The 27,828-nt window shown below is 41.6% G+C and overlaps 1 protein-coding gene across 1 annotated transcript in view; it reads right to left on the reverse strand.

Moving 5' to 3' along the window:
* The window catches only part of LOC124594636 (sodium channel protein Nach-like), a 159,452-nt gene that overhangs the window by 34,968 nt on the left and 96,656 nt on the right, over nucleotides 1-27,828 (reverse strand). The window lies entirely within an intron of this gene.

Raw genomic sequence — 27,828 nt, forward strand, 5'->3', positions numbered from 1 at the left:
CAGACCATCCAAGACCCTTGCAAGACCTTGGGAAACGTTATAGGATGTGTGAAGGTATTCTGAAGATGAATTAATAATGGCATTGATTGTCGAAGTTGGCACCACTACTGCTTCGAAACCATCAGAAGCAATATCGCAAGGAAGTCTGCAGAGAAGTTAAACTGCTTTAAAATGATCCAAACTCTCTTTCAGAAATCGTCACTAGTGGTAAAAGTGAGTTTGTGACTATGATCCTAAATCTAAGCAGCTGTCGTTGCAATATGAGAGAAATTTACCTCGACCAAAGAAAAAAAAAGTTGACAAGTCAAAAGCAATGGAACAAGCCTAGATAAGAGCGTTCGGTGCAATGAAATGGACATTTGCTACAGTATTATGGAGTAGTATTGCACCATAGAACCTGCAAGATGCCGCCGCCCATTTGCCAATGAGTGCCTGGCTAGTAACCAAAACCAGGAACACTTTGGTATGGACATACATGACGTTTGCGGCAGCAACAACACAACAAACCAGCTTTAGCGTGCACTAATACTGTCCATCTTGGCAGAAAGGCGAGTCATCAAGTCCACATCCATCACAGTGTCGGCTCACACCACAAGGTCACTATCATTCCACTCTCATCCTTACATAGCTTGGCCACTGGCCAAGAACGTTAATCATGCAGATCAAGTGAAGATATTTTTACTTTTACTGGTAATTTACTGGCAGCTGCTAAATTTGGGAGAGGGTAGAAGGATAAAATGACAAGCACTTACTATATATGACTTGGTTGAAGTTGACGTGGGATGCTATGGTATAAATAATGTTCCACAAAAAATTTTATAACGCTCAGTTTTTTCAAGAGCTGCAGGAGGGGCTTGGTGGAATAGTATAGATGGAAAAACGAGGTTTTTACCACGAATAAAAATACTTTTGACCTAAAGAATGACGTCGATGCCAACAGGGTCATTCTGCACGAAGCAGACCAGAATGTGCTTGTTGGGTCTACCGGCTGAAATTTCACACAAAGAACTAGTGTTGGTGGAAATAGATGCAATGACGAGGATCAGTGAGAAGGATATCATCTTTAATTTAGAAATCGTTTGCTATCTTTGTGGCCAGCCTGGTAAAAGGTGACAGAGTTTTAGGAAACCTTAGAGTGGGAGGTGCAAGAAACCTGGACACTCTGAATGGGATTAGCCCTGCAGGTTTCCACAAGCACAGGGAAGGTGCTCAATGGTTAGACCTCACACCCCAGCTTTAAAAGAAAAAGGGTGTGATGCAGCCACTGTGCAGCATTCCTAGCGAATGTGAGCACAGGATACTGTATGCTGGATCATTGGTAGACCACGGTTTAACCAGCTGGTAGGATGAAGGGTACATAAATTTGTACCAGGTACAGATCATGGATATCCATAGTAAGTCAAAGTATACTTGCCTGAACGAGCTGAACATGCCTCATTGTACATTAAATGTAATAGGTGAGTATATTATTCGTTTTATCATTTTGTCATGAATGAACTTCCAAGTAATGGAGAAAGACTTCTAGGCTAGTGTGGAGGTACTTCCTCAGGTTGGCAAAAGCTACAGTGACGTACTTGGACTGGATTTCGCACACCAAAGTCAATCTGGAATGACATATAGTAGAGCTGGATGGGACATCGTTCCATTTAGGTTTTACTCCCATAAAAGCCATAACGCCACAAGGTACACACCAGATGACAGAGAAGTCAACTAAACTGAATGCACTGTACCTTTGACTTGTCTCACAGGATAAGATTCCCAAAAGGTGTCAGGAAACTATTCGGTGGATGCAGGAGTCGTTTGGCAGTTAACACATTACATATAGTTGAATCTTTGACGGGCAACGGGGAATTGCACGCAGCACAGAGATTTTGACGCCATAATTTTTTCGTATGTGGAAGAGATTGATTGAAGCTGCAAAGGGTCTGTCAGCATAAAGAATTCTCGATCAATGAAATTGGATCTATCATAAGTAGCACTGATATCCCCTTAAAGTAGTAGATGAAGAATTAGTGGACGGAGGCAACCATGTTGTTGTTGTTGTTGTGATCTTCAGTCCTGAGACTGGTTTGATGCAGCTCTCCATGCTACTCTATCCTGTGCAAGCTTCTTCATCTCCCAGTACTTACTGCAGCCTACATCCTTCTGAATCTGCTTAGTGTATTCATCTATTGGTCTCCCTCTACGATTTTTACCCTCCACGCTGCCCTCCAATGCTAAATTTGTGATCCCTTGATGCCTCAGAACATGTCCTACCAACCGATACACCCATGTTAAGTGTTGTGAAATACAAGGAATTATTCAGTTCGCCCATACCATTGCCAGCTACACCAATAAAGCAATTTGAGATTCCCACCAGGAACTGCTGGTGTATAGCAGCCCGTTAAAACCAACTCTTTGACAGATTAAGGGAAGAAAGTATCAACTGTGGGGTGCCCGTAGTTATGGTACCAAAAGCTGCTCAGATTGTGTTGTGGCTATTGATATTGGAGTTACTATACAATCACAGATGCATACCTTATGCCAGGCATTACAGAACCTTGTATGACCTGGGGCAATGTTGTTATTTTGAAGCTATGGCTTTGTGAATAGTACATCACGAGCTGGAGTTAGCGCTAGAGGAGATACCTAAGACCTCATTTACAGCTCCATCTGTCGATCTGGTCATTACCAGTTATGGCGAGTGCCATTTAGAAAGAACAACAAGCAACATTCCAACATTTATTAGACATGTTATTACAAGTCCAAAATAAACAAAAACAATGTATCGTGTGCTTATATAATATTATAACATTCTCTAAGGACATCTAGCAACATGAGGTACATTTACAAGATAGCTTTAGTAGATTGTGAGTGACACAACTAATACTTAGGTTACAGAAGTGTCATTTTGTATTGAAAGAGTTTCGCTATTTTGCCATGTTATCAGCCAGGATAGTGTGTCAAAAGACATTTGGCTTATACAAGCCATGCTGTTATTCTTTACCACTGTTACATAAAAAGAGCTTCAGTTCTTTTTAGATTTGGCTAATTACTATTGGAAGCTTATACCAAATTTAGGAGGAGTGCGAAGGCCATTTAGCACAACTGTCAAAAAAGGGAGTAAAGTTTCAGTGGACTGCAGACTATGAACAACACTTTGAGCAGTTGAAGAACCTATGGATCTTTGATCCTGTCCTCACTTATCCATATTGTCAAAAAGTTTATACTACTTTGTGATGCTAGTAATCAAGCCTTAGGGTGCATTTACTGCCTAAACATGCACCAGTAAATAGATGGGAAAGTGCACTCAATAGCCTCTGTTTTATAAAGGGAAAAATAATTACCTATGCGATGCTCACCCTGATTTATAGTATCACATATTTCCACTGGTACCTGTATGGTAGGCTTTCCAAAGTCATAAAAGTTCATGCAACACCCAAATACAGGTGTATGTATGTGTGCACAATTCAGTATCAATTTTATGTAACTAACAAATATCTTTGGTCTTCACATCATTTTAATATTACACCAGAGGTATGTAAGTGTACATAATTTTACTTACACCATTTTTGTGGATCATCTTAATATTTCACCAGAGATATGTAAAACATCTTTTGGAATTAATGAAACTTGACACCATATTTATGCCAGAGGTAAATATCTTGTGGAAATAATGAAACTTCATACCATTTTTATATCAGAACAAAGCATGTGTAGAGAAATAATGTAACTTGACGCAATTTTTACATCACAGATAGGTATGTGTACACTAATATTTTTGACTTTCACAGAAATAATGCATATTTATGACTTTCAAGTGGATGTTGTGTAATTTTTACTGGATTTCTAGCACAGTTTTATCGCCTCATTTTAATACTACACTCTGATTGGTCCGAAAGAAGACGGGAGGGGGTGTGAGGTACAAAACACTATTGAAGTATTTCCAACAGTTTCAATTTTTGATTAGCGGGAGACAAGGGAGAGGATAACAGCGCCACTTTTACATATCATTTTCAGACTTTACTGTGATTGGTTGAAAAGTAGAAGAGAGGTAGGGCAACTTTAAATTTCACACTAGAACAATTGAGTTACTCCTGCACAGTTTGGAATCTTTGACTAGTTATTTAATTTTCAGCACTTCAGTGTGACTGAAGATAAGGAGAGGAGAGGAAGGGAGGAGTTAAAGGAGGTGGGAGAGAGTGAGGATGGCGCAGGGAGGGGAAAGGGTTGTGGCTTCACGATGTCACTGATAAGAAGGCCAAGCCTTCATGACATCATGCATTCTACATCTACATCTACATGGATACTCTGCAAATCACATTTAAGTGCCTGGCAGAGGGTTCATCGAACCAACTCACAGTTTTCTGTTACTCCAATTTCGTAAAGCGCGCGGAAAGAACGAAAAACTGTATCTTTCCGTACGAGCTCTGATTTCCCTTATTTTATCATAGAGATCGTTTCTTCCTATGTAGATCGGCGTCAACAAAATATTTTCGCATCCGGAAGAGAAGGTTGGTGACTGGAATTTCCTGAGAAGATTCCTTCGCAACGAAAAACGCCTTTGTTTTAATGACGTCCACCCCAAACCCTTCATTTCAGTGACACTCTCTCCCCTATTTCGCGATAATACAGAACGTGCTGCCCTTCTTTAAACTTTTTCGATGTACTCCGTCAATCTGAAACGTCCCCCTAGAAAAATTGTACAAGACTGTGCTTAAACTGACACACAATATTTTTGGCGCAACACAATCTGACTTTCAGTAATCCCTACAAAAGAATGGCCCTGACTAACATTAACCTATACGTTTCACAAATCACTTACCTCACAAAAATCTTCGTTACTCGAACTACTGCAAAAAAGCAGATTATCTCTCAATAAACGGTTTTACGTTTGGTAATGTGGTACAATCCTTTACTCTTCCTAGAACACAGAGTTTCAACTTCAACGCAATTATCATGTTGTATACGTCGATAAGAAATGCTAAAATTTTTCTCAAGGTTAGCATCTATGTTATTTTTCGCTGAGCCAGCCGGCGCACGTCTCTGCCTGCAGTGCGAGTCATTGTCTGTCTTTTTGTTGGCGCGCCCGTCGTTATTGGGATTTGGAGATCTAACTTCTAGAAATTCACCTTGTCGAGAGGGCCCTGCCCTGTTTGAATCCCGCCAGTTCTGATGAAATTCAGGTCTCTCGTTTTGTCGGTAGTTAACATAGTTTCTTTTTTGCCGGTCACGTGGTGGAGAATTTCTCCCTGAATAGTAACTGCGCGCTGAACTGTTGCGCCTGAAGTTATTCTGTCTCCCTTGATAATAATTGTTTTGGTTCCCATATTGTTTGTTTCTATGGTTATCTCTGTCATATTCATTACTACGGAAATGCGATCTTACTCCGTAACTATTATTCTGCCAACAGTTGTCATACGGGTGGTGTCTGTTTTGGTCACGATTTGTGTTGTGAGAATAGCCTTGTGTCCAATTACTATTTCTTTCATCGCGGAATTGCGACGGATGTGACCTGTAATTGTTGTGTTCCTGTTTTCGCGTTCCGCGATTGTAAGTGTCAATTTCTAATTCTTGTAAGAGTCCCTGAAAAGCTTCAATGACGTCTTTGCAACGTCCTGCCAAAATAATATGTCATAAATGTTCAGGTAATTTGATTAAGCAAATGCGGATGAGTTCTGTATGGGTTTGACAGGTACTGATTCTTGTGCAACATGTCTTCAAAATATTTCACAAGACTGGAAAATTCAGATTGTTCAAAATGTTTCATCATTATGATGCTATGTTTTACTCGGTCTTGCGTAGCTTGAGACCAATATGCTGAGAGGAAGGCATGGTAAAATTCCCCTTCACTGTGGTAATCGTGAATGACCGATCGCATTCTTACGGCTGGTATATTCTCTAAATAGCCACACATAAATTCTAATCTGTGCTCTAATGACCAGTTGGGGGGGGGGGGGGGGGAACAATGAGAGAATTGTTGAAGCCACGCTTGTGGATGAATGTCGTTGCCAGAATTCTTAAATGTTTTGAATTTGCGTGTAGTAATGAACAGCTTATAGTCAAAATCATCGTGTCGGCGAGTCGCATGTCGGTCACTGTTACGTCGTTTCGGCGGTTCCATTTCAAAATTCGGTGCACCTTGCCAATTTCTTTCATAATTTCCGAAATGCGCTGTGTTATTATTTAGTGGCTGTTCCGTATTTCTATGTCCCTCTTCCCGTACTGGAGCGCGAGTGTCCTCTAAAATATGTAATTCTTGTATTACCTGTGTCAACTGATCTTGTACTTCCCGGATTTCTCTTTGGTGTTACGTATTAATTTGATTCTGATTTTGTTTGAACTTCCTAATTTGTTCGCACTCTTCTGTGTCATTAAAGACTACCGGTTTTGTGTCATTTAGATTATCATCTACCTTCGTAGATAAATTATTTAGCTGATCCGAAAGTTCAACTACTTTCTCTAATAATGAACTAATTTCCTCCATGTGTCTTTCTGAACCAATTTTCAGAGTATCTACTGTGTCCTTTCAATTTTCCTGAGTTTTTGCAAGTTGCGTAACCGAATCGGTAGATGCAACTGAGTCAATTTTAGCTTGCAAGGTGTCGTGATTTTCATGAACAATAGTTTGCAGTTCCTTTATGGCTGCTTCGTGATTCTGTAATGGATTTTCATGACGTGAAAAAATACATCTACATCTACATCTACATCTATACTCCGCGAGCCACCTTACGGTGTGTGGCGGAGGGTACTTATTGTACCACTATCTGATCCCCCCTTCCCTGTTCCATTCACGAATTGTGCGTGGGAAGAACGACTGCTTGTAAGTCTCCGTATTTGCTCTAATTTCTCGGATCTTTTCGTTGTGATCATTACGCGAGATATATGTGGGCGGTAGTAATATGTTGCCCATCTCTTCCCGGAATGTGCTCTCTCGTAATTTCGATAATAAACCTCTCCGTATTGCGTAACGCCTTTCTTGAAGTGTCCGCCACTGGAGCTTGTTCAGCATCTCCGTAACGCTCTCGCGCTGACTAAATGTCCCCATGACGAATCGCGCTGCTTTTCGCTGGATCATGTCTATCTCTTCTATTAATCCAACCTGATAAGGGTCCCATACTGATGAGCAATACTCAAGAATCGGACGAACAAGCGTTTTGTAAGCTACTTCTTTCGTCGATGAGTCACATTTTCTTAGAATTCTTCCTATGAATCTCAACCTGGCGCCTGCTTTTCCCACTATTTGTTTTATGTGATCATTCCACTTCAGATCGCTCCGGATAGTAACTCCTAAGTATTTTACGGTCGTTACCGCTTCCAATGATTTACCACCTATGGCATAATCGTACTGGAATGGATTTCTGCCCCTATGTATGCGCATTATATTACATTTATCTACGTTTAGGGAAAGCTGCCAGCTGTCACACCATGCATTAATCCTCTGCAGGTCCTCCTGGAGTACGTACGAGTCTTCTGATGTTGCTACATTCTTGTAGACAACCGTGTCATCTGCAAATAGCCTCACGGAGCTACCGATGTTGTCAACTAAGTCATTTATGTATATTGTAAACAATAAAGGTCCTATCACGCTTCCCTGCGGTACTCCCGAAATTACCTCCACATCTGCAGATTTTGAACCGTTAAGAATGACATGTTGTGTACTTTCTTCTAGGAAATCCTGAATCCAATCACAAACCTGGTCCGATATTCCGTAAGCTCGTATTTTTTTCACTAAACGTAAGTGCGGAACCGTATCAAATGCCTTCCTGAAGTCCAGGAATACGGCATCAATCTGCTCGCCAGTGTCTACGGCACTGTGAATTTCTTGGGCAAATAGGGCGAGCTGAGTTTCACATGATCTCTGTTTGCGGAATCCATGTTGGTTATGATGAAGGAGATTTGTATTATCTAAGAACGTCATAATACGAGAACACAAAACATGTTCCATTATTCTACAACAGATTGACGTAAGCGAAATAGGCCTATAATTATTCGCATCTGATTTATGACCCTTCTTGAAAATGGGAACGACCTGCGCTTTCTTCCAGTCGCTAGGTACTTTACGTTCTTCCAGCGATCTACGATAAATTGCTGATATAAAGGGGGCAAGTTCTTTAGCATAATCACTGTAGAATCTTAAGGGTATCTCGTCTGGTCCGGATGCTTTTCCGCTACTAAGTGATAGCAGTTGTTTTTCAATTCCGATATCGTTTATTTCAATATTTTCCATTTTGGCGTCCGTGCGACGGCTGAAGTCAGGGACCGTGTTACGATTTTCCGCAGTGAAACAGTTTCGGAACACTGAATTCAGTATTTCTGCCTTTCTTCGGTCGTCCTCTGTTTCGGTGCCATCGTGGTCAACGAGTGACTGAATAGGGGATTTAGATCCGCTTACCGATTTTACATATGACCAAAACTTTTTAGGGTTCTTGTTTAGATTGTTTGCCAATGTTTTATGTTCGAATTCGTTGAATGCTTCTCTCATTGCTCTCTTTACGCTCTTTTTCGCTTCGTTCAGCTTTTCCTTATCAGCTATGATTAGACTACTCTTAAACCTATGATGAAGCTTTCTTTGTTTCCGTAGTACCTTTCGTACATGATTGTTATACCACGGTGGATCTTTCCCCTCGCTTTGGACCTTAGTCGGTACGAACTTATCTAAGGCGTACTGGACGATGTTTCTGAATTTTTTCCATTTTTGTTCCACATCCTCTTCCTCAGAAATGAACGTTTGATGGTGGTCACTCAGATATTCTGCGATTTGTGCCCTATCACTCTTGTTAAGCAAATATATTTTCCTTCCTTTCTTGGCATTTCTTATTACACTTGTAGTCATTGATGCAACCACTGACTTATGATCACTGATACCCTCTTCTACATTCACGGAGTCGAAAAGTTCCGGTCTATTTGTTGCTATGAGGTCTAAAACGTTAGCTTCACGAGTTGGTTCTCTAACTATCTGCTCGAAGTAATTCTCGGACAAGGCAGTCAGGATAATGTCACAAGAGTCTCTGTCCCTGGCTCCAGTTCTGATTGTGTGACTATCCCATTCTATACCTGGTAGATTGAAGTCTCCCCCTATTACAATAGTATGATCACGAAACTTCTTCACGACGTTCTGCAGGTTCTCTCTGAGGCGCTCAACTACTACGGTTGCTGATGCAGGTGGTCTATAGAAGCATCCGACTATCATATCTGACCCACCTTTGATACTTAACTTAACCCAGATTATTTCACATTCGCATTCGCTAATAATTTCACTGGATATTATTGAATTCTTTACTGCTGTAAATACTCCTCCACCATTGGCGTTTATCCTATCCTTGCGGTATATATTCCATTCTGTGTCTAGGATTTCGTTACTGTTCACTTCCGGTTTTAACCAACTTTCCGTTCCTAATACTATATGCGCACTATTTCCTTCAATAAGAGATACTAATTCAGGAACCTTGCCCTGGATACTCCTGCAGTTTACCAATATTACGTTAACTTTTCCTGTTTTTGGTCTCTGAGGACGGACGTTCTTTATCAACGATGATAATGTCCTCTCTGGTAAGCCGTCAGGTATTTTATCGTTTCGCCCAAGGTGGGGTCCCTCTAACCTAAAAAACCCCCGTGTGCACGCCACACGTACTCTGCTACCCTAGTAGCTGCTTCCGGTGTGTAGTGCACGCCTGACCTGTCTAGGGGGGCCCTACAGTTGGAAATGCTCACAAATTTGTGTTTTTACGTCATTACAGACTTTCTGACATTTCGCTTCGATTTTACGTAACTCAGTAATTAAATCTTCACGTTTTTGTTCAAGCGTGGTGTCTAACTTCCGAAGATTTTGTTCCGTTGTGTCTAACTTTTGAAGTTTTTGCTGTGTTTGTCTCTGATTTTGTTCCATTGTGTCTAACTTTTGAAGCTTTTGCTGTGTTTGTCTCTGATTTTGTTCCATTGTGTCTGACTTTTGAAGATTTTGTTCCATTGTGTCTAACTGTTGCTGTGTTTGTCTCTGATTTTGTTTCATTTGCTGCATTAATTGCAATAATAATGTATTAGTGTCTGGAATCTGTTCCTCTATGCTTTTCGGCAGTGCATTTGCACCGGCAACATTCACATTTTGACAAGCAGAAAATGTGTCTTGACTTATTTGAGAGAACGGTGAGGACCCAAAACCTGAGTCTACAGTATTTGCAATATTGCGTTCTGTCATTTCGGATTCCTGAGGCGAGCTGTTGCCGACCAATCGATCGATAATGCTTCCCTGTTCACTACTTGTTTCACTGTCTACACCATTATTTGCCGCCCGCTCCATTTCCCTATGCACAATTACCAAATTACTAGTTTGAACATTAGTTAATTCATTACACGGTGGCGCTAACACACTGCTTTCGCCTTCACTGTCATTTCTCAGTTTACTTTGGAGCCTAGTATTACGTTTTTCACACGCCATTATTGTCACAATATTTCACACGACAACACATAAAAGCACAATTTGAAGATCAAAATAAGAAAACACATTAACATAGCATTGAAAATAATATCTCGTTAATTGCAAGTGCGGCTGCTAAATACTTTGTGCAAATCTACATGCATGCTACAAGTGTTTTACTGTACAACAATGAAAAACTAAAACTACAGAGGAAATTCTCTCTATAATTACGCGCTAGCAATAAACAATAGCTACACTAATTACACAAACTACAAGAAAAAATCAGAAGATTCCAGTGAGGTATCCTCGGTTAAGGGTCGACATACGAAACGTCCCCTTAGAAAAATTGTACAAGACTGTGCTTAAACTGACACACAATATTTTTGGCGCAACGCAATCTGACTTTCAGTAATCCCTACAAAAGAATGGCCCCGACTAACATTAACCTATACGTTGCACAAATCACTTACCTCACAAAAATCTTCGTTACTCGAACTACTGCAATACAGCGAGCGCCACTACTGCCAGCTAAATAAAAGATTCAAACTACTGATAGGCATAGTTAGTAAACGAAAGACTTTGATAGAGAACAAACAATGTATTTACCTCAATAGTGTTCAGAAATGATAATATATATACAGCAGTTCATGACATCCATTCTTACAAATTTGCTGTTTCTGATGGACACACGTCCAGATCATCCGCACTCAAAAATGCGCCATCTCACTTCCCCACATCCACCACTGCTGGCGGCTCACCTCCAACTGCGCAACGCTACGCGCTGTTAACAGCCAACAGCCCAACACTACAATAGCCAACAACAATGCAAACCAGCCACAGACTGCACACACCACAGCCAGTGATTTTCGTACAGAGCGCTACGTGGCGTTACCAATATAAAAATCTAAACAGCCTACTTACAAATCCTATCTGGTAAGAATCCCACACCGAGTAGTGGTATTCTAAAAGAGAACGGACAAGCCTAGTGTAGGCAGCATCCTTAGCAGATCTGTTACTTTTCCTAAGGGTCCTCCCAATAAAACGCAGTCTTTGGTTAGTCTTTCCCACAGCATTTTCTATGTGTTCCTTCCAATTTAAGTTATTCATTATTGTTACTCCTAGGTATTTAGCTGAATATACGGCCTTTAGATTTGACTGATTTATCGTGTAAGCGAAGTTTAACGGGTTCCTTTTAGCACTCGTGTGGATGACCTCACACTTTTCGTTATTTGGCGTCAATTGCCAATTTTCGCACCATACATACATCTTTTTCAAACCATTTTGCAATTTGTTTTGATCTTCTGATGTCTTTATTAGTTGATAGGCCGGTATTACACTATCAAATTTCTTTGTCAAAGATTTGATCAAAGATGTGATCCAATATTCCGTCCAATATATTTGACAAAGATCTTTGACGTAGCGCTACAAGGGGTATTACACTGTCATCAAATTTTTCGTCAAAGTTCAAGATGGCTGACAACAACTTGTTATTAACCGCAGCAGTTCTACGTACTCCAATTGCATTGTGTGCACATGCAGAAAAGAAGTGGGGGGAGAAAATGGAACCATACATACGAGGTTGACAGTCTTAAAAGTCCTGGGATTACAACTTGATAATAAATTCAGTTGGGAGGAGCACACCACAGAACTGCAGAAAAAGCCTTAACAAATCTGTATTTGCAATTCGAGTGTTAGCAGACATAGGCAACATAAAAATGAAAAAGCTTGCATATTTTCATTCCATAATGTCATATGGGATAATATTTTGGGGTAAATCTTGAAGTCAAACAAAAGTTTTCAAGGTCCAAAAGCGTGTAATACGTATTATTTGTGGAGTAAATTCACGGACCTCCTGCAGAAACCTCTTCAAAGAACTGGGTACTTCAGATTCTTGCATTGGTACTGGGGGAAAATAAGAAAGAAAATGAAACTGTTGGCGGGCCAGAAGTACAGTGAGAATGTCGTTTGGACGTACGAGATTTGCAGGTTAGCTTTCTTTGTTTTGTATTTCATGCCTAGATACTTCCGTAGAGATATTGTTGCATGTGGATCATTATATGTAATGATTATTACAATACATGCAACGAAATGTTTGTACAGTTATCTAGGCATGAGAAACAAACAAAAAAAAACTATAACTCTCGTAGGCCCAAATGACAGTCTTACTATACTTCCGGCTCGCAGGTTAACTACTGCCTCTCAGTATATTTACTTCTTAATAAAATTTGTCGTAAATAATATATCTCTTTTTCCAACAAACAACTCAGTTCATACATACAATACCAGGAACAAAAATGATCTGCACAAGGACTTAAAAACACTTACTTTAGTTCAAAAAGGGGTCCACTACTCAGGAACACTCATCTTCAATAATTTGCCAGGAAACATAAAAAATTTAGTTAGAAATAAAGATCAGTTTAAAAGGAGCCTGAAAGACTTACTACTGGCCAACTCCTTCTACTCCATTGGCGAAATTTTTAATAGAAACAAATGATGTATTTATTCATACTATTAGTATTTTTATTTCAGCTTAAAAAAAATCGACATGTTCCACATCCACGAGGATCTCCTCAGCACGGATCTATGGAACGAAAAACTAATCTAATCTGGGTGAAGCCGTGGGTTTTACGACGACACGATAAAAGCATTCAACAAAACTTGTTAGTGAGCTTACATTGGAAGACGTCAAGTCGTACATCAATTACTTAAGAATGGATGAGCATACATTTCTGTATGTGCTCAATGAAGTGTATCCTCATATCACAAAGCACAATTTTCACTTAAGAACTGCTACATCTTCAGAAGACGGGCTCACTATAACACTCCGATTCCTTGCTACAGGAGAGGGTTATGTTATGTTAGGTTAGGTTAGGTCAGGTTAGGTCTCCAATCTTCTTAATCTATTTTTTATTCAGGGTGCCTCACGTTGTAAAGCGCCTCATAAGCTTCAGACATCTCTATTAATTCTGTAGTTGTCGGCACACACCAATTGTATTTACCGGCAATGGTTATAAAAACACTACAGACGACAGAACGCTGCAGCGATGCTAGCGCTCCGCGTGGTAACATATCGCATTGCAGTGAACAGAAGACAAGCGATTTCTTTGATCAAATATACGGCCTCGGCCTAGATTTGACCAAATATTGGACGACATTTGTCAAAGATCCCTATTACACTATCAAATATCTTTGACAAAGATACTGGACAAAGAAATTTGATAGTGTAATACCGGCCTTTAAACGATTGCGTCATCTGCAAACAACCTAAGATGGCTGCTCAGATTGTCTCGCAGATCGTTTATATAGATAAGGAACAGCAAAGGGCCTATAACACTGCCTTGGCGAATGCCAGAAATCACTTCTGTTTTACTCGATGACTTTCCATTAATTACTACGAACTGTGACCTCTCTGACAGGCAAAAACGAATCCAGTCACTTAACAGAGACGATATTCCATAGGCACGCAATTTCACTACAAGCCACTTGTGTGGTACAGTGTCAAAAACCTTCCGGAAATCTAGAAATACGGAATCGTTTTGAAATGCCTTGTCGATAGCACTCAGCACTTCGTGCGAGTAAAGAGCTTGTGTTTCACAAGAACGATGTCTTCTGAATCCGTGTTGACTGTGTGTCTATAGACCGTTTCCTTCGAGGTAATTCATAATGTTCGAACACAATGTATGTTCCAAAATCCTGCTGCATACGAAGTTAATGTTATCGGCCGGTAATTTAGTGGATCACTTCTACTACCTTTCTTGAATATTGGTATGACCCGTGCTACTTTCCAGTCTTTGGGTACGGATGTTTCGTAGAGTGAACGGTTGTATATGATTGTTAAGTATGGCGCTATTGCATCAGCATACTCTGAAAGGAACCTATTTGGTACACAGTCTGGACCAGAGGATTTCCTTTCATTGGGTGATTTAAGTTGCTTCACTACTCCGAGGATCTCTACTTCTATGTTATTCACGTTGGCAGGTGTTCACGATTCGAATTCTGGAACATTTACTTCGTTTTCTTTTGTGAAGGCATTTCGGAAGGCTGTGTTTAGCAACTCTGCCTTGGCAGCACTGTCTTTGATAGTATCTTTATTGCTATCGCGCAGAGAAGGCATTGATTGCGTCTTGTCGCTAGCATACTTCATATACGACCAGAATCTCTTTGGATTTTCTGCCAGGTTTAGTGACAAAGTTTCGTTGTGGAAACTATTGTAAGCATTTTGCACTGAATTCCGCGCTAAATTTTGAGCTTCTGTAAAGGATCTCCAATCTCGGAGATTTTGCGTCTGTTTAAATCTGGCGTGTTTTTTCGTTGTTTCTGCAACAGTGTTCTGACTCGTTTTGTGCACCAAGGAGGATCAGCTACGTCCTTTGTTAATTTATTTGGAATAAATCTCTCAATTGCTGTCGATCCTGTTTCTTTGAATTCCAGCCACATCTGGTCTACACTTATATTATTAATTTGGAATGAGTGGAGATTGTCTCTCAGGAAAGCGTCAAGTGAATTTTTATCTGGTTTTTTGAATAGGTATATTTTTTGTTTATTTTTGGAGGATTTGGGGTTTACAATATTCATTTTCGCTACGACAACCCTGTACTCACTAATCCCTGCATCTGTTTCGATGCTCGTTATTAACTCAGGGTTATTTGTTGCTAAGAGGTCAAGTGTGTTTTCTCAACCGTTTACTATTCGCGTGGGCTCATGAACTAACTGCTCGAAATAATTTGCAGAGAATGCGTTTAGCATAATTTCGAATGATGTTTTATGCGTGCCTTCGGAATGAAACATGTGTTTTCGCTAAGATATCGAGGATGAATTAAAGTCACCACCAACTATAATTGTACGTATCGGGTATGTGTTTGAAATCAAACTCAAGTTTTCTTTGTGCCTTTCAGCAATTGTATCAACTCAGCTGGGAGGTCGGTAAAATTATCCAATTATTATCTTATTCCGGTTGCCAACAATGACATCTGGCCATACTAACTCACAGGAACTATCTACTGCAATTTCGCGACAATATAAGTTACTTCCAAGAGCAACAAACAGGCCACCGCCAACTGTATTTAGTCTATCGAGGTACATGCTCCTGCATGTAAGCATACTTGCACTTACTAAGTCATTTAACTGTAGAGTGTACTGCAATGGCTATAGATACATGAGGACATGCTGAAAAGTAAGACATCCTAATTTTTTTGTGAAAATTCTTAACGCTTTTGAAGTGAAACGAACTTATTTAACATTCTACAGCACATCTTTCTTCTCGGTGTCTACATATTTCTTTCGCAGCATAGTCACTCAAGGGATGAACACATTTCTCCCATCAAAAGACCAGTTGGCTGATGCTGTCACCATAGAGCGTTTGACTTAGTTGACAAAGCCACAACCTCACCTCCGTTTGCATCGCTACATCACTATCAAAGTGAAATCCTTACAGATGTTCTTTAAGTTTTGGAAACAGATGGGGCCAAGTCAGGACTGTGTGGACGATGATCGATGACAGTGAACCCTAATCATCGTATTGTTGTATGTGTGGGCGAACTCTTCGAATTCGTGCGTTCAGTTTCATGAGCGTCCCACAGTGCCATTCAGAATTTGTGGTGGTGCCTTTAGGCATGAATTCCTAATACACCACATCTTGAACATCTCAGAACACTGTGAGCAGGAGTATTCCTGCTAGCGGCACTGTCTTGAACGTTTTTGGCATTGGTGATCCTTTGCGTCGAAACTCCATTGACGCTCTCTTGGCCGGCCGAAGTGGCCGTGCGGTTAAAGGCGCTGCAGTCTGGAACCGCAGGACCGCTACGGTCGCAGGTTCGAATCCTGCCTCGGGCATGGATGTTTGTGATGTCCTTAGGTTTAACTAGTTCTAAGTTCTAGGGGACTAATGACCTCAGAAGTTGAGTCCCATAGTGCTCAGAGCCATTTGAACCATTTGACGCTCTCTTGTTTCCAGGGTCAGAATTGTGAATTTCTCTTTCATCACCTACCACAATGTTTTTAAGGAACCCATCACCATCACTCACAAAACGCAAAAGAAATTGTTGACAGATGTCCAATATATGCTGTTTAATTTCAGGAGTGAGCATTTGAAGTATACACGGACAGACTGTTTCCTGTATCACAGTTCTGCGATGATGGTCTGTACACGCTCTCGTCATATACCATATTTATCTGAGAGCTGTACCTGTGTTATTCGACGATTTGCACTGGCAAGTTCATCAACCCAGTTCCTGTGAGTTTCGGTTGTCGAACATGGCATCTCCTCTGAGCTCACTGAGGTTACCACCACCGTTTCCTTCATTCCAAGCATGAACAGCCCAACGTCGGGCATTACTGATGTCGATACAGTCATCACCGTATACAGGTTTCACCATTCCATGTATTTGAACTGGAGACATGTTTTCTTTGATTAGAAACTCTCTTACAGCAAATTGTTTCTCACACACTGACGTAGTAACGGTACAAATCGGCATGTTTCACATTACAGTTCGAATCTCTCTGGCGGCAGAGAGCTGAAAATTGTGCCAGTGAAGTGAGAGAAAGTAGACTGAGTAATACCTCGACGGCTATTGAGAACCGAATAAAAAAATTCGCGGGCATTACTTTTCAGCACGCGTTCGTACTAATAATATAGCCCCATAGTATGTTCTTTTCAGCTTGTCAGTCCTTTATCTCACTGTAATTACATTCAGTTCTCGCCATCATGAGTGCATAAATATTTTTCGCACAGAGTTGATGCAGACACTCGCGGTTGGTGTACGCTTAGCTGCAATACAAAATGTATTGGGGGATATGTCTGTACACCAGTGGGATCCCAGCAGTGTTGATTGCACTGTCGAACTACTCGATGGCAGAGCTTCAATGAAACGCTGGATAAGGCAATAAAAAGTTTTAAGAGTGGCATTAAAATTAGTGTGTAAGGTTAGGAATGATCAGATTCGCTGTTGACATTGCTATCCTCAGTGAAAGTGGAAAAGAACTGCAGGATTCTCTAAATGGAAGGAACGGCCTATTGAGTGCAGAATATGGACTGAGAATAAATCTGAAAAAGACAAAAGTAGTGAGAAGTAGCAGAAATATGAATAGCGTGAAACTTAACAGCGAAGTTGGTGATGATGAAGTAGACGAAGTTAAGGAATTCTGTTACCCTGAAAGAAAAATAACCCATAACGGACGAAGCGAGGAGGACGTAAAAAGCAGATTAGCAGAGACGAAGAGTGCATTCCTGGGCAAGAAAAGGGCAAGAAAAGGCTACTCGTGTCAAACATAGGCCTTAATTTGAGGAATAAATTTCTGAAAATGTAGTTTTGGAGCACAGCATTGTTTGGTAGTGAATAATGGATTGTAGGAAAACAGAAACAGAAGGTAATCGAAGCTTTTGAGATGTGGTGACACAGAAGAATGTCGAAAATTAGGTGGACTGATGACATGAGGAATTAGAAGGTTCTCCGCAGAATCGGTGAAGAAAGCATGTATGGAAAACACCGACAGTAAGGATAGGACGATTGGACATGTGTTAAGGCATCAGGGAATAACCTCCATGATACTAGAGAGAGCTGTAGAGGGTAAAAACTGTAGAGGAAGACAGATGCTGGAATAATTGAGGACGTAGTGTGCAGGTGCTGCCCTGAGATGAAGAGGTTATTGCAGAACATGAATTCGAGGTGGGCTACAGCATCAAACCAGTCGGACGAAAGATGACTAAAAAAGAAAAAAGCAGTGGACTTATATCTGGGATCCCTTATGCATATGTTTGATAAGAAGACTATACAGATGTTTCACAGCAGGAAAGTCCCCGACATGTAGGTTGTAGGGTGAGTGTTTTAAAATCGGACCTTGAAGATGTGTCCACGAAGAACGAACCAGTTGAGTGCCCTGTGAATGCTTGTTACTATGAGTTCAGGTATTGGTAGGACTTGAGCCAGGCATTGCACCTTACCAATGAATGAAATTTATGTAACTTGAACATTTTATAGTAGGTTCATAGCTCTGGCTTTAAGTATTTGTAGTGTGGCTCGAGTCCAGTACTGCAAGTCTCCCCAGTGCTTAGTAATCATGCGGAAGGGATTAGCATCCCATCATACAACAAGAGAGCGATGTAATTGTCCAGTCCTTCACAAACTGCTGTGGGACGTATCTTCTATGCCTATTCCAACATGAAGTAGTGTCATTCTCTTCTTGTTCATTTGGGATACTGGTAGCAATGATATATTCCTTTAGCTCGCCCTCTAGCTTTCTGAGATAATACATATTTGATACAGTAAAACACAGGTCATCGGCACATACCATGCTTCATAGTCTGACAATTTCCGTCGTTATACCTGTAATCAATTGTTCAATTATAAGCGGGCAATAGCGTTTTAGGCCATTGATAACGGGCAAGCCTGTCGTATTGATTTACGAATGTCAAGAGATTTCGTAAGATGACCATTTAGTAACATCCTGAACGATTCATCCGTTATAATGTTGTCGAGGATGTTAATAAAACGCTCTCCAAAGACCATCTGGCGTAGCGTTTGCAGCAGATATTCGTGGTCTACCCTATAGAAGGCCTATGAAAAATCAGTAAGAAGAAGCGTCCTGGTTGTGTCATTGGCTGTAGACTAGGAATTAAGGTCCCTTGGGTTACATGCGGCAGATATCATGCTGTGATGGGAGCGGGGCAACGTCGGTAGGTCTCCAGAAATTTTCCGTAGCGATTTCTGTTGCTCCTGCTATTACCTTAAAGGTATCTATTATCTCTAACATCCTACCAAGATCTTGACGCTAAGTGACTGCAATTGTTATATCGTCGGTGCAGGCGTTAACAGTGGATCTTTGAGCACCCACATATATTCGAGTGCTTTCGTTGGTCACTGAGCGGATCATTGCCTTGAAGGAAATTATAAAAAATATCATGAATAAAGGACATCCCTGCTGAGATGAATGTTGAATTGAAAATTTGTAAATTCTCTCGTGAAGTGACAGTTTTTTTGTGTTTTTGAGACCAATGTATTCGGTCTGTTAGTAGTAGATCTGTTGTGGGATGTTGGAATTTATAGCATTCCAACACCATGCTGAGATATTGGTGACAGTCTTTGTCACAGGCATTTTCTAGGACAATGTTTAATAATCATATCGTTCCGTTTTAGTATATCCATGAGAGGAAAGTCATTTAGCTCAGTGAGCAAAATCAATTTACGGTCTTCCTGTTGGGAACACTGCACATTTGTCCAGGATCAGTGACATCTGGAAGAGACTCTCTTAGTCTTGCTGCTATTATGCGAGCCACTATTTTTGAGCCTGCACAGAATCAAGTTACTGCCCTGTAGTCAGTTATTATTTTTTAATTCGATGTTGTGAGAACAAGGACTAAAATTCCTGCTTCTTTTCCTGAATAAATTTAACCGAACCAAACAGCTTCTGAATTCTGTTTTTATAATCAACTGGGAGAATTTGTAAAAACATATTGTACGTTGTCAATACACACCCCTTATTTATTAGTAAGCACTGTCTAATATCAGTTTCTTTTTCTGACATGTGGTGTACCAACGTACGAACATTTTCGCTAGTGAGGTAACCATACAACATTGTTGCAAGCTTTTTGTGTTGCCAGAATCTCCTATCTCGTCGTCCTTGGATTTTCTTTACACTTATTCGCTTGTTTCTCTATGTGTCACATTTAGATTATGTTCGACTTTCACAACACGTCGACGTTGCTGGTTGCTGACATTTCCAACCGTTACTCTTACATTGTGCTTCGCTGATTGTGTGGTGATAGTGAAAGGTTTTTCCTACGAGCTCCCACTTCACTACACTGTTTGCAAGTTTCAGTAACAGTTGTCGTAGTTTCACTCAGCTGTTCCTGTGTTGTTGCCTAGGATCGTTCTTTCTTTATGGGTTGATGTTTACATTTCTATTGTGAACGGCTCAGAGAGATCGCTAAGTCCGGTTTTCGTAATTGGGGAACAACTGTTTCTCCGTGATTTTCTCTTTCCTGCTCTGATGCAAAATAAGGAAGGAAGAAATATTAGGGTTTAACGATCTGCCGATATCGATGTCATGAGAGAAGGAGCAAAAACACTGATTGTGTCGAGGATGAGGAAGTAGATCGGCCGTGCCCTTTCGAAGGAACCATCTCGGGGTTTGCTTAGAGCACCCTAAACCGGGATGGCCGTACTCGTATTAGCTCAGGTCCAAACTATAGCATTGTAACGTTCTCGGTTTTCTGTTTCTTTGGAATGGCTCTGAGCACTATGGGTCTGTTTCTTTGGAATCTGGGACGATTTCTCTTCTGCGTCTTCTTCGGAGCTTGCACTTCCTTTTCCCAGCCACCGTTTCTCGTTCTTTTTTCGAGCATTGTCTAATTACTCCCGTAGTTCCCGTGGTTACCTCATTCAAAGATAGGAATTTGTCTTCAAAGAAAATAAGATATTATACAGTGGATTCAGTGGATAGGAGTGTTCTCGGTGTTTCCTGCTGCATTAGTGTGTGGGCCAATTTTTTTTTTTTTTTTTTTTTTTTTGCCACTAGTCTTGTCCGTTGACGTAATTTATTTCGTGGTATGAACGATCACCGCGGGCACTTTTTTCGAAGGTGGCCTGGCACATTGCACACATGACATGAGTATGGGGGCAACCTATGTGCCAGTACACGTTGCATTGTTGCCAAATTTATTCAAGATGGCGGCGATGACGTCATCCAATATAGCGGCATGTAAACTTGGCAACAGTGCATAACGTCATCCAAGATGGAGGCTTTTGGCGGGAAAATAGCCCAATTGTGCTACGTCCACTAACATAAGCCTCCAGAAGCAAAATAAGGACGTGAAGTTTGAATTCCAACAGGATAATGCATGCAAAACCGTACTTCTCTTTATTATTATTATTCATTATTATTGATTATCATTTATTAACATTCATTATCATTTATTGTTATTTATTATCAATTATTATTATTTATTATCATTTATTATTATTTATTATTATTGACCTGCCTCCACTAGAAAATTCCCTCCAAATTCAAATTCCAACATGATAATGGCTGCAAAACCTTACTTTTGTTTATTATTATTGATTATCATTTATTAACATTCATTATCATTCATTGTCATTTATTATCATTCATTATCATTTATTATCATTCTTTACCATTTATTATTATAGGCCTACCTCCACTAGAAAATTGCGTCAAATTCAAATTCCAACACGATATTCTGTCGAAAACTGTACTTCTATGTATCATTATCATTTATTATTTATTCAAGATGTCCAATTTACAGGGAGAAAGCCATTCTCCATACAGCGCTCCAACTGAATTAGTTCAAATCCTCGCCACCCCCTGGCCAGCGCGCAGAGACACTGGCTACGCCTGTCATGTGAGGCGGCCAGCCACTGGCGCGGGGGGCGAGCCCAGCGATCGCTCCCATGTCGTACACATGTTTTCGCTGAACACATTGGAACTTGTCGAGTTTGACGTCACAGCGGCCACTTGTCCGCTCACCATGTGTATTCGTCGCCTCCACACGTTTCCTGCCAAAATTGTCTCCCTCGGAGCTGAATCGCACAACGGTCGGCTGTTTCCCTGCAACACTTTTGGCGCCGCGTTCAAACCTGTCGATGCCGACCTCACACAGCCGTTCGCCACGTGTCCCTGTGCGAGCGAGAACGCAGTGCTACAGTTTTGGCGGCAAAGTTTGCTCGACAGTGGAATCCGCCATGACTATATAACAGCACCTTAAGGCTGCACTAGAACGCCCTTAACTGACTCGCTCTCTCGCGCGCGTTTAACTGTACAATCGCTGTTCTGTACTCTTTATTTCAGACATTACGGTCATGCAGGTGTGTCCCAACTGACTTCTCCATGCTCACACAGCGAAATTCCAGAGTGCAGTGACGTACACGAGGCCGGCTGAGCCTGCTCCCTGGCCCGCTGACATCAAGCACACCCCCACGGCTAGCGCGCCAGGTAGGCGGTGGCGAGCGGCGCCTGAGGGTCCCGCCACAAACGCTCGGCCGCGCCCGCGAGCACTTAACGCCGGACATGATGGAACCTGTCGACCGCGTTCCAGAGTTTGACCGACAGTGGAATCCACCATGACCGTATAATAGCGCGTTTGCTCGTCGCGAGAACTCTCGCTATTTCACTCTCACCACCCCGCTATATTAAATTATTCCATTTACAATTTCATATACATATTCAAACGTGTTCAACTCCCTAATTTCAACTACTTTTCGAGGACCAGACCGCTACCTCCTCCTCCTCCTAGGAACCAGCGCCAAGTTTGAAATCTGCCAGTAAATAACGCTCACTTGCGCTTCCGCCACCAACCTAAGAAATTTGTTTCAAACTAAGCCACCAGCACTCAACCTCTCCCTACACGTTTCTGGTAAAATGGACTCACCCTGCACTACCTCCATGGATGGAGGAACTAATTTACTTTATTTAGGTATGGAGTATATGTATCACACCGACATGTCCCACATCATACAGACCTGCAAAACACTCCTACGTAACTCATTTATAATGTTCTAGACACACGCTTGCTAATTGTAAACAGTTAAAAATAACTCATAGCACAGCCTACAGACATGGGAACCACTCGTAAACAATGCAAAACATTTACCTCCAAATAGCCAAACAACTGCTAATTTTCGGAAATAATTTCAGTGCATAGGCTGATGGAAGGAGGAACGAGTGTACTTTATTTATTTGCGATGTATCTTTTTGAAACTTTTACTTCTCATAGGTTTCGATATGTAACGCTCACATAAGGCAATTTCTGAACTCCAGTAGTGCACTACACTCGGCAACACAACCACACCCATCAAGATATTCATTCCAATCCAGACCTGTAACTCCTCTACAGATAAATTTGTCCAGTTATTTGTCTACTCACTCACATTCTGACCAGATTGCCGTTATTGCGCAAAAACAGCTCAGACGGCGCTGTGCTGCTCGGGGAAGTAAGGAAGGGCTGCACTCTATTTATTTGGAGCCCCTTTTATTTAGTATTTGGAGTATATTTGTCACAATATCAGCAGGCGAGCTCTGTACTCTTAAACTCTCCAAACAAAGCACCGCACAGTACACAGACATGCTCGCAAAATAGTGTAACAGACGTGCCCAAACACCCTCAGCTGCCAAACCGACCAAAAGTCTCTGCTCGGCATACCCCAAACATGACCTCAACACAGCCGCATTCGCACCTAACACCGGAGAAATTGATATCGCCTATGCGCCTTAGATTACACTCCAAGGCAGGTAGCGCGCGCGTGCGGTCGGCGGGGAATGGAGTTCCAGAGTCTCACAGCCAAGTTCAGCTTCCGAACGCTCGTGACAGCCGACACATGTGAAAGCTGCATTGTCCTTTTCATGTATACCGCCGGCGTCTCAGGTCTGGACCTGCCTTCACGTCTACTGTCAGAATAGCTCATGGCTCGTTGACACACACGATTAACGCGGCCGGGAAAACATTTACTACTCGCATGCAACCGAGATGGTGACGGGAAAACCAATCACTCTGATCAGCGCTGCAGGCGCGTGTAATCATTGAGAACACTGTATTTATTTTTTCGAACAATTTATTTAACCATACAGTGTATCTACTACGCTATCACAAAACGCCAATCCCAGATGTGCCCTGGGCCATGTCGCACAGCCCACAAACACGCACCCAATCATAATTTCAGTACACACTATAGCAAACTGCTACTAAATAATACGCTCAGTACTCGTAAACTATCCTAATAACGCATAGCAGAGCCTGCAGATCCGCTCGCAAAATGACTCAGCAGACGTGCGCAGGTACTCCGCACTCCGCACCCTGCCCACAGGATCGTGAAGTCACCCATCCGTCTGATTTCAGACCTCGCACATCCCCTGCTCGGGTTCCGCAAGCGTGAGTTGGTGCGGTCAACGCACTCGTCAGCGGTCAAAGCACACACATACGTCCATCCAGGACCGCAATCCATCACAACCCCGAGCCGCTACCACCGAACGTGGGTGAAAGTCAACTTTATGTCAACGTAGCATAATTATCAAAGCGCAGCCTCCATACGCTAGATACATCATAGCAGCACATGTCTTTACCTCCTATGACCCTGTAGCACACTGCGCATTGCTCCTCACACGACATTACACGACCGTTTAATTAAACATAACTACACATCACTGCTCTCGCCTCGTCGCGTGACCAGCCATCTAAAACCTTCTCAATATTATTCTTACTTTACAACATTCAAAAAAAAAAAAAAAAAAAAAAAAAAAAGATCTAATTTACACCTCCCACCGCACCTAACCTCACACCCGTCCCACAATCAACATACGCAAACGTCCTCAACCCTATCTTGACACTCATATATCACCCCACAAACCATGTCCATCAATCAATCTGCTACGGTCGCGGGTTCGAATCCTGCCTCGGGCATGGATGTGTGTGTGATGTCCTTAGGTTAGTTAGGTTTAAGCAGTTCTAAGTTCTTGGGGACTAATGACCTCAGATGTTGAGTCCCATAGTGCTCAGAGCCATTTGAACCATTTTTGAACCATCAATCAATTTACCATTCTCATCCCCTCTTTTCGAATTACAAACGTAGCCTCTATCTAAACACCAATCAACTCATCTTTCTCCCACTTTCAACAGTAAAATTAATTTTACACACACCCATAAATACCAAACGCAATTAAAGAGTCAAACTTTTATACAGAGCATCAAGCACATACGACAATATTCAAAGCCTGGTCCATATTTACCACCTCCACCTTGAATTAAATATTAGTACCATTGCCGTAACATTCTGCCAGCGCTCGATTTGTACCTATTTTTTCCGCTCTTAACTGTTGTCACTAGCGGTCGAATATCACTATCTATAGATTACATAAATTTCCACAAAAAAACAAATCTCGCCTGGCCGTTTAGAGCCTCCTATATCCGAACACATAGAATCATTCAACTATCACTTGCTCTTAACTAATAACTCATTCATCAGGTCTGGGGGCAAGGTCACCCCTTTCTTTCTTTCTTTCTTTCTTTCAGCAGCAGACATCTATTTTTTTTACAGTGGTAGCTAAATTGCGCCACCAACTTAACTTCACCATTCGCGAAACATATCTTCAAATATGTAAACACACTTACTCAATTACACAGCGCTCTCACTGAGGACATGACCTTCAGCATTACAGTTCTTAATCCAATAACCACCAAAACAAGTACTAAATGCTCAAACTAATCCCATAGCGCCTTACAAAGCGAGTGTCCGAGCGCCGCCGGCGGCATGTCAAAGCCACATAGCTGTCCATCTAAACAGCCGTCCACTCAGCCCCAGGACCAGAATGCTGAAGTGGGCTCTCCCTATACCTGCTCTCCAGCTATTGTCAAACGACATACAGTTCACAAATGGATTCCTGAATAGCGCAGATCTCTATCTCCAACAGGACATGTAAACAGTGTCTCCCCCAGCCAGCGAACCCGACGTCATTCACCTTTCGCTGACAATTTCCACTCACAAATCTTAAACATTCTCACATATAAAACCATATTCACTCCTGCCAAAACTCACTTAATAATGAAAAAGGATTCTCCCTTTCTAAGCATAGATGAGTATGCATTTATCTTCATCCATCTGATCTCTGCAATTTAAGTCGGAGAAAGACATATCTATTACCTCCTGCAACCTGTCTATAAACAGAACGATCTCGGTTACTAGAACAGGACATAGTTTTGACCATTCGCCGGAAATGCGCGCAATGTTGTACACCTCAATCTAGGTACAAGTACAACAGATCCTCAACACCCTATCATCTTTATCCTCTACCATCAAACAGCGAAAAAGTCACGAAGGCACCAATGCGATCCACCTCTAGCGCGAACAAACGGAATTCACAATACTCCCTCGAATAACTCAGAGTGCGACCATCCAAGAATTCCTAACAGCTCGACAAGTCCGACACCTCAAACTACAGATGCCTATATGAACAAGATCATATTAAATATACACACGCTGCAGAGACCCCTTTAAAGTTTGATCACCCATACTCTAAGCGAATGAGAAGCTGCCTCTCGCCCTTGTTCAAAGAGTGTTTTCTAACACGCTTTTGCACACTGCCGAGCATTTCGTCTTTCTGCCGCGACTTCGAAGTCAGTGTCTGATTCTAAACAGACATTAACACGGACTGATGCACAGCCTCTCGTAGGAAACTATACCTTGCACCTTGTAAATCATAGTCTTACAGTCGATAGCATAACGTTGTAGCGACTTCCCTTGAAAGTGATTGACCACCTCTACATTTAAACTCATATGTCGCAGTGACCGAATTGTTTATAACTCTGCGTTCCATTTCTAGTGATTGGTCATTTTTGCACACAAGTACAGGATCACCGTTTTCGGTGCTAGCAACCCTGGAAGTTGCGGTCCATCAGCCAAAATTTGTCCCCCAACTCAAGCAAGCATTGTCAGTCAATCATTATGTGATACCCAATGCACAGATGCGATGGATAAGACACCACCAATCTACTGTAATATTATCCCTCACAGCTGATATCGCGAAAAATTTTACAGTAAGTCCAACACTGGCCAATCATGTGACAGCTTGTTTTCTTAATTTCAGTAACATAGCTAAACCATACTTCCACTACCTTGCAAGTATCATTGCGAACATTCATAGATGACTGCTCAGCACGTCCATTCACACTTAATGCTCGAACACATAAAGACGATCAAATTATACCAGACAGCGCTATACATATTTCTAAGACCTCGCGCATAGTACTCGATCAATCTCTATGCGCATAGCGGTCAAAGAGCTATCTAGTCCTCTTACGTTAAAAGATCATCCTCACCTCTGCATTGACCAACCTACTCCGCAACATCGCTACCCAATAATTCCTCAACCGAACAGACGAATACAGCTACACTCCACCTCACTTGACTGAATAGAGCTTTCCTAGTCCTAACCCCTGCACCACATTTCTCGAAATGTAACCAAGTCTTGGAGCTTAGCACACCATATCGATCTATAGTAACAGATCTCAAAGTGCCTTAATTTAATAGCATACAGTTAAGAAGAGCAAGACCGGAGCGATATTTATACACAACGTGGTTCGATACATTTGTAAGTAAATCATCCAATGTATCATGTGTAAAGTATTGTTCTAGAGTCCATGATCGGTGCATCGAAGGTTCCGGTAGGAGAGAGAGAGAGAGAGAGAGAGAGAGAGAGAGAACATAAACACACACACACACACACTCCTAAGACTATAACGTTCAGCACTTAAAAACGGCCAATAACCTTAGATCGCTTACTTCTTCGTCCTGTCTGACATACATCATTCTCCCCAGTCACCCTACGCTGAGCTATCTCTACCCCAATCGTAAAACTTTTCCTTTCTATGATACGAGCCCAATATAGCCCAGCGGACACGTCTGGTGCCCAATGATCGCACCAGATCACGA

The sequence above is a fragment of the Schistocerca americana genome, chromosome 1 (assembly GCF_021461395.2).
Source record: "Schistocerca americana isolate TAMUIC-IGC-003095 chromosome 1, iqSchAmer2.1, whole genome shotgun sequence".
In the NCBI taxonomy this organism is placed as follows: domain Eukaryota; kingdom Metazoa; phylum Arthropoda; class Insecta; order Orthoptera; family Acrididae; genus Schistocerca; species Schistocerca americana.